General features: G+C 35.4%; 1 non-coding gene across 1 annotated transcript; it reads left to right on the top strand.

Annotated features, from left to right (window-relative positions):
- The first annotated feature begins 7,571 nt into the window (after positions 1-7,571).
- On the top strand, positions 7,572-7,702 carry LOC117713208 (small nucleolar RNA SNORA17). Its single transcript, XR_004607387.1, has one exon. It is a non-coding gene; the product is annotated as a small nucleolar RNA SNORA17 (small nucleolar RNA).
- Positions 7,703-8,630: the final 928 nt, after the last annotated feature.

The following is an 8,630-nucleotide window of genomic DNA, read 5'->3' as shown; positions in this document are numbered from 1 at the left end:
TGCTGATCTTTGCTTCCCTAAAGGCTCAGTGGAGAACTTCTGGTGTTCCTCATGCTCCTTCTAACTTCAGCCAAGGGTGAGGCTTGGTTGTCTCTGCTAGGTCAAGTCACCACTGTTTCTATTCTGACTCTACTGCTAATATATCTGTGTTTTCCAGTGGATTGAGCTGCTGCTGCCTGATAACCTATGAACTAACTGAACTGCTGGTTTAGAGACAACATAGTCAGGGGCTGCTCCAAAGAACCTTTCTAAACAGGTTCATCCCCACCCACCATCCTTTCTTTTCCACAACCTCTGGTGAGTGATGGGTTACAAGGAAGGTTAAAGAATTTAAGAACCATCCATCATTAAAAATAAGGCTCGAAAAAAAGTTACAAGACTGCCATGTGGATAATGATCTGTGCTTCATTTAAAGTTTCTGGGCTTTCATGCTTTAGGTGTGTGTTTATATTTTAAAATATCAACAAACAATTACAACAGATCCCAGCACTTTTGCTTTATATGAAAGTTGTTTTACATAATACCTTAGAAGTAATATTTCTAAACATTATTAATGTGTGATTTTGTGGTTCGTAGGCATTACTGAGTTATCACCGAGTAGAATGTATTGATTTATGTTGAGTAGCCATTCATAATGTCTTTAAAATCAATGGACTACAACCATTCTCATTTTACTTGCATGCACATATTCTTCTTTTCTTTTCTTTTTTCTTTGTTCTTTCTGCTCCCATCACTGGGTCCATTGGTGTATACCAATTGAATCCTTTTCTTCATCTTCCAAAGATTCATAAAATAGACCTTTATACTTTATACCTTAGGTACCAGGGAAGCAGGTGTATATACACAAAACTACAGGTCTGTATTTAGATAACAAAGGCCTTTTTTGAACAATGGACAAATTTCCCCAGGTGGGCAGCAGTAACATAATGTCTTCCTTGATATTGTCTCTAAAATATAGAAATCAAGTCAATGCTGGAAGATGTGGATATTATACTTTTTCATGTACAAAACATAGGCATATGTGTTTCTCTTTGGAGGAATTGTATGAACCTGATATCAGTATACGCACTTACAATCTCTTTGCAATCTTATTTGAGAGTGTTTGGTTTCCCAAACATCCAAGGCTCTTCTTAGAAGTTGGCACCAGATTTTCTCTGACCTCCATACACTATTCTAACAATTCATCTACCCCACTTTCTCATGCTGTTTCATCTTTGTTTTTCTGCCTTATATTCTGTCTGTTATTATAACTTTCCCCCTGCAGATTATTTTATATTTAAAAGAACCACTTATCTTAGACATCAGAGAAAAATTTCTGACTCAGTATCCAATAGTCTTTTCTGTTTCTTTCCTTTGAATTCAAAAGTTACATGAACCAAGAAAAACTCTCAATAGTGCTGTCTTTCCAAAAGTTTTTGTGAAATACCTCATAATAAGCATAGTGTATGCTGAAAGTCTTTAGATATGTCACTTGCTGATTGATAGGTATGATATTGCTAGCTTATAACAAGTTAATGTGGAATGACTTATAGTGAAGGAAGAGTCAGTTTATACCAATTATATCCTACAAATTAGATTGAGAAAAAATTAGTATTTTTAAAATTCATCATATGAATTATAACATACATAATGCTATGTTGATAATTCTCATGAAGACAAGTTAAGAGATTAAAAATGGAAAATACAAGTAATTAAATTTAAAGCAAACTTTGGTGTAAGTTTTAGAACACAATCAATCAAAAGAATAGGGAACATCTCCAATGTGAAATTTCCAAAACTGTTTTTGTGTTGTTCAAGTCCAGACAGGACCATCAAATAAAACAGGTGTACTGATTAACTTGTGTCCCCATCTGTCTGAATCTACTATTGATATCATAACCTGTCCTAGGTCAGTCCCTAGGACACTTTGTTTTCCTGAAAACATTGTTTTTCTGGGTCTCACCATCTCAAATCTTCAGGCTGTGAAAATTAACTCTCTCTATTTTTTTTTTTATTTCTTCACGGTGACATTTATTTATAAACCCCAAACCCGATTAGTCCAATGGCCTACAGGATGCTCTCATCCAGGTTGACCAGAAGGTTACCAGGGACAAACAGTGAGAAAGTTAACAGTACAGCATTTTCTGATAATGTGCTTCTCAATTTATCAAGTATTTAACAAACAAGAACAAAGGGGGGAGATGGGGAACAAACAACAAATGTCAAAGTGTTGCCTTTGGTAGGAAGAACAAATCAAAACAAAAAACAATACACAGGTCACCGGTCACTGTAGAAATGGCTGCATCACGGTGATGGTCATCCTGGTGGGCACAGACAGCTTCAAATACAATCATGAAGTCAGAGATTCTCATTCCCTTTAAATACCTGATGCTTCCCATTAGACCTGTAAGGCTCCCGCTACAAGGGCATGCCTGCAGACACTCCTAACAGATAAAACAGCTTTCTCTGGAAGAGAAGAGACCTAAATGAAGTAAGGTTCTACATCAGGTCAGAGAAGTAGCTCTGTGGCAGGGAAAGCAAGAATGACCGAGAACTACTTGGATGAATGATTACACTGATCAGACAGCTCTCGTTCAAGGTCAGACATTTGTCTACTGGAAGAAATCAATTCTGCATTCCTGAACATTGTCTTCTTCTAGAGGGGGTCTCTCACGTCTACCCCATCCCCCACTAGATTAATACTATCCCTTTCAAGGTGCCGATGTGAGGTAGACAACTTTTTGCCAAAAGTGAGGTAGAAAATCCATAATAAGACAAATCAGTGTGGTTGGGATGGGGCCCTGTTCTGTGACCCTGGCTCACAGGAAGCTTATGATATCTAACAAGAAGTTTGCTACATTAAATTAAAGAAATATATTTTGTCCATTGTTGTTTTAATTGATGATAGAAATTAATTTTCTTCCAATGTTTTTTTTGCTGGTTTAACATTTAATATTAACAGAATAATTTTGGCAGTTTGGGGAAAACTGAACAGATTTGCAAATTAAGGAAAGGGGCTTATGAAATTAGTAATTAATTTAAAAACTCACTCTGATAGATTATATTCTTTTCATTCTCTACGTTGATTTGAATATTTTATCACTAGGGTACTCAACATATCCTCTCAGAATATTATGCTGTCATAGACTTCTTTTTTTCCTACCAGTGTTTAATGACATATGTACTCTGAGTACTAGAGTACTAAGATATAATAATTTTTGATAAGATATTTTCTATTTCTCATAAAGCATATATTTTGAATGTCATTTTATTTTTACTTGCTTAATTTATTATAAAAATTTATAAAATTAATTTATATATGTATTTGTAAAATAATGCTATGGTACCAATTTATGAGATTTGATTAACATATAGTTTTGCATTTAGGAAGTGAAATTACATATGTATATATGTGGATATTTATATATGGATTAGCCATTTGGAGACACATACAAACACATACACAAACACATACACACACTACAGACACACTATGTAAAACCTTAGTGTACTTGATTAGTTACTTGATTAGTTCACTGAAGATGTAATGCGAGGAAGGTATTTTAAAATTCTTTTCAAATTCTAAACATGCAATTCCTTCAAAGCATAAAACTTCTAGAGAGTTATCCAGTTTATAAAGGCTCCAGAAAAACACATTGCTTTCTCAGTCTCTCTCCGTCTGCAGTTCTGGGCTCCTTCTTTCCTGATAACATTTACAAGCTGGGACAATGCATCTCTAGCTGTTGATTAACATGCAAGGGGCCTTAGAAAAGTCATTAATGTTATCTGTGACACATCCATACACATGTAATTATATCAAAATATAGCATTGTTACATTATTGTTTGGAAAAGCAGATGCACATGAAGAAAGACCGACTTGTAGGAGATGGTTGTGAGAAAACTATTCTATTTTCCAGCATCTTCTCCTCAGGCTCACTCCTATTTTATATCCTTAGAAGAATGCACCTGAAGACAATAATTTCAAAATCTATATCCTTTATTCTGCTTACCTCAATTTAACTATTTAGCACTATTATTATTGGTTTTTATCATTATATATGTTATCGTATATTTTATCATATACTTTCCAAATGAATTGTTTTACCCAATAAAACACTCATTTATTTTCAGCTGCATAAAATTAGTTTTTATGCTCCCAGATGCTCACTTTGGTAACATTGTTTATATCTTATAGTTTACAGGAAATAATAATTTTACATTGCTAACACTTCTAAAGAACGCCAATAAAACAACCTTTCTAAACCTATTACACTAAACTTTATTTTCAAATGTTTAAAAATTACTAAATATTAATACCTTTTTATCCTAAAACTGTAGAAGAATATTAACATTTGTCTAAGTAATGGAATGACCTAGTGTCTAAAGACTGGGCATTGGATATTATTCTTATGGTGAAAGTAAACACAATATGTAGAAGGGTCAAAATCACCGATTCTAAATGTGAAGTTGAAGTCATGGACTCCTAAAGTCATTCATGCTGTAGAATTTCAGTGTTATTTCTAATGAATGTAAGTATATTAACTTCCTCAAGAAATATTTTTTGCTTACCACATGAAAGGAAGATAGGGAATAAGTGGAATTGGTGACAAAGGTTTCTTGTCATGACAAAGCTTGTACATGCTCTGGTAATGAAGTTAAGTATTAAACCAAAACTAAACCAGGTACCAAATTGACAAGCATCAATATCTGAAATGTCTTCGGTAGTCACAGAATCACAGACAGGGAAGCAATATCTCTGGATTCTTTTACACATAAAAAAGAGTTCCATTTAAGAGTGATTTTTTTGATACTAACAGTTGGCTCTGTGGATCTATGGCCCTGAGGAACCACTAACACTAAAGATACAAATTTGAGATTATCCATTGTGTAGATAATAGACAAAATCACACGGTCTTAATAAAACCACTTGGGGTGTTAAAACTTGCAGAGGAATGGATGTCTGTTTATCTTTTGTGATGAGGCGGAACTAAGTATAGCTTAAAATTTTAAATATGCATTTTAGGAGATTTTGGTTTATTTAGACACTTGAGTCTGAACTGGGAACTATAGTAAATATTCTTTCATGAATTTCTTCTATTATAACTAAACTTCCTGACATAGCCGGTTAAACATTTAGAAGAATAAAACTGGGGAGAGATTTAGTATTAGTGTGGAGCAGGTACGATGGAAAGAAAGGAAGGCATGCTTAGGAACAACCTCACTTCTTAATTGCCTATTTGTTTGCATTTAAGAGAATACATCAAGCATTTAGTTCCTTTCAGATCTGTGATATCCTCATAGCTCTGCTATCCCAGTGTGTCATAAAATACTTCTATGTAAAAATGAAGAGTGTTTAAAAGCTCTCTTTTTGCAGTTGATAGAAGAGAAAAGTTACTGGAAAATGAATTGTGTTTCACAGTAGAAGTAAGAAATACTGTCAGATGCATTGGGCTGGAAGAAATTTATATTTCTAGAGCTGTAGTAATGACCCGTAAAGAGGAAGAGTAATGGAAATTAGGTTACAACTTCTGGCTAGACATAGATCTATCTTCTGTGAAAACAAACACATCTTCCTAGTGGTCACTGAAACTTTGGGCAATGCTATTTTGTGTTTCATACAGAAATCTTTGCAGCTGATGTTCCCTTTATAAAACTAAGACATTAGCAGTTGTTTTACGCCAGAGTCCAGATTCTCCACTTCTTAGGAGGACTTCACATTCTTTCAGTTGATTGGTTTTTTTAAATCTTATAATTCATATGATGCCTTAAAGAAAGTCACCAAAGTTCATGTAGAGATTTCAACATCTTAAGCTCCTGCTAGATGTGGCTAAAACATAGCATTACTTTATATTAAATTTCAAAACTTGAAGAAGAGGATATTGTCAGATGCATGTGATATCTGTGAACACAAAGAGGGTGTAGACACATTAGTCAGCAAAGTTTCAACATGTCCTGTCCCCCATCTAAAGTGACTTATTTCAAGTATTCACAAAAGTATCTTTTATGTTGGCTTGTTGAACTTGATGCATTCTTACAGTAGAGAGAACAAAACAGGAAAAGACAGTGCATATGGAAGCGCACTGCCCTATATGAGCATTCTTGCAGTCAAGGGAGCTTGTTTATGTTTTACATATACATAACAATACTTATTTTAAGGAGGAAGCCATGCATTTGAAAGAGAGCAAGGAGGAGTATATGTGAGAGTTTGGGAAAGAAAGGGGAAGGGAAAAATAGTGTAATTAAATTATATTCTCAAAACCACCAAGAAATAATTTTAAAAGAAACATGAAACAGAGGGGAGCACTGGAGATGATGTGAGAGGACTTTGGGGGAAGAGTGAGAGTTAAGAATTGTCAAGATGAATTTTATAATATGATAAAAATTAATAAAACATTACATTAAATATTCTCACTCATATTCTTGTACTCAATTAAATTATACTCCAGAAAGTTTTTGTGCAAGGCAAAAAACAAACACACAAACAAACAAACAAACAAAAAAAACCAAATGCTACCTCAAAATGACATGTGAATTGTTTTTTTCAATTGATTTTCTTATCAATTACATATAGGAATACAAGTTTTTAAAAAAATATTCATAACTTATAAATTATCTTATAAGGAATGAATGCAATTAATATTTGTATTTTTAATAATGAGTACCTTTGAGATTAACATCAAGATTTGCTAGCTGCTAGTCAGCATAGTTATCCAGAAACTAAGGGTAGTTGGACTACAAGATTGGCAAAAGTCCTTTACTTCCACGAGAGGTCGATATTTCTTACTGAAATTGTTATTAATCTAGAGGAATATTCTAGTTTACTTTTCTATGGAGATAATGTATCCTTTGACTAGTTTGTGAATTCTGTGTTACAATAAGATGACTGTACTCTACCAGTTATACTTGATATCAGTGTTACTTCCTCAACCTCTCTAGGTGGTACTGCTGTGCTTAGACAAGAGGAGTCTGTTTCTTATACATTTAACTATCTTACTGTATGGGTTTCCACTTGCTGGTGTCATCACTTGTGGCTTCTATTTGAATTTTAAAGGAAAGTAAATTTTCTTTCTCTTAGAAAAAATAAACTTTATGTAATAGTATAATCTTTTATGAGAAGTGCTTCTTTATTTGGAAGCATTACATGATGTTTAATAAATAGGACTTACCTTTTAAAATTACTATCTGCATATGTTCGTAAAGATAAGTGTCATTAATACATATGACTAAATTTCACTTTTAACATACCACACTCACTTTTAAAAATACATTTATTGGATTTTTGCAAATGATTGTTACTATAATATATACTTTTCAATGTATTATGCTTTCAATGTTCACTGTATGAAGTCTGAAGTAATGATATCAAGGGAAAATATATAGGCAGCATTTTCAATGGTGTGAATAGAAAACATTGAAAAAAACCTTATAGAGATACAAATATGATGGACGGTTGGTATCAAAATTTGAGCTTCCCAACATTAAGAGGATGATTGACTGTGCATTTTATTTTTCTGACAGACAATGTTGCATTTCTCCAATAATAATTCTAGTTGTAGAATTTACATATTAGAAGTTGTGTTTAAGACAGCAATTTATCACTAGAGGCCTGCATGTGTGACTGCTGTGTCACATGTGTGTCAGTAAGTGGAAGAGAGAGGACAGGCTATGTCTATGCTCAGTGTTCTGAGATACCAACATCTGAATGATTAGTAGCCTGATATTCCCTGAAAAAAAAAAAAAAAAAATATATATATATATATATATATATATATATATATATATATATATACCTGAGACTGTCACCTCCTTAAAGCTGGCAGGTCCAGGTGAGAGGAAAGAGAGGTCCTGCCTGGTCCCACAGGGTCTCTCCAGAGCTGAGCAGGATGGTGAGTGTCGGAGGCCCAAAAACACACATGGCCTGGAGTCTTATCAAAGCAAGACCTCAACTTTGATGTAACAACTTCTTGTTTGTATAAACTTGGAGCATAGGGAGGAGGTGTTTTGGTGGGGTGAGATGATGGAAGAGGCAGCAAAGGGTGACTGGGCTGACTGACAGGGCTAATTGCAAAGCTCTACATCAGCAACAGCTGAGCAGAGGCAGGGCCATACAGGTCCTGTTGAGTCACACAGGTAAGGAACTAACTAACACAGGTCTCAAACTCGAGCCAGACTCAGGATTGTCCTCAAGACCCAAACCAGGGCTAAAATGGGGCCCAGCATTGTGCACACAGTGGACAGGAAGGGCATGCACTGCAATGCAAAGGACCAGCCACCATCTCCAGCGGGGAAGAGAGTTGAGTGGAACTGGAGAACAGAGTGAGCTGTGTGGGGCGGCAGAGCACCTGACTGACACATCTGCTGGGACCCCAGGGCCACAGCGGGAGGTGCAAGCAAGTGAGCTGGCATTCCAGCCAGGAGGCTAGCCCCTGCCTTCCATGCACTGCTGGCATGGATGGGGAGGAGAGATGAGGGGCCCAATAGGAGACCACTACCTGTCTGGCACCAGGAGACCCAGATAAGGAGCTATCATGAGATGACCACCAGTTATGATAAGCAAGCATGGATGAATGCTCAGATGGAGCACTAGCTGGAGACTAGAAGAACCTCACATGGGACTATGGACCCTGGGTGGGAGAGAGCCTGAAACAGA

The sequence above is a fragment of the Arvicanthis niloticus genome, chromosome 7 (assembly GCF_011762505.2).
Source record: "Arvicanthis niloticus isolate mArvNil1 chromosome 7, mArvNil1.pat.X, whole genome shotgun sequence".
Classification (NCBI taxonomy): domain Eukaryota; kingdom Metazoa; phylum Chordata; class Mammalia; order Rodentia; family Muridae; genus Arvicanthis; species Arvicanthis niloticus.
The sequence above is the reverse complement of the archived record's forward strand: the minus strand, read 5'-3'. Positions and strand labels throughout refer to the sequence as shown.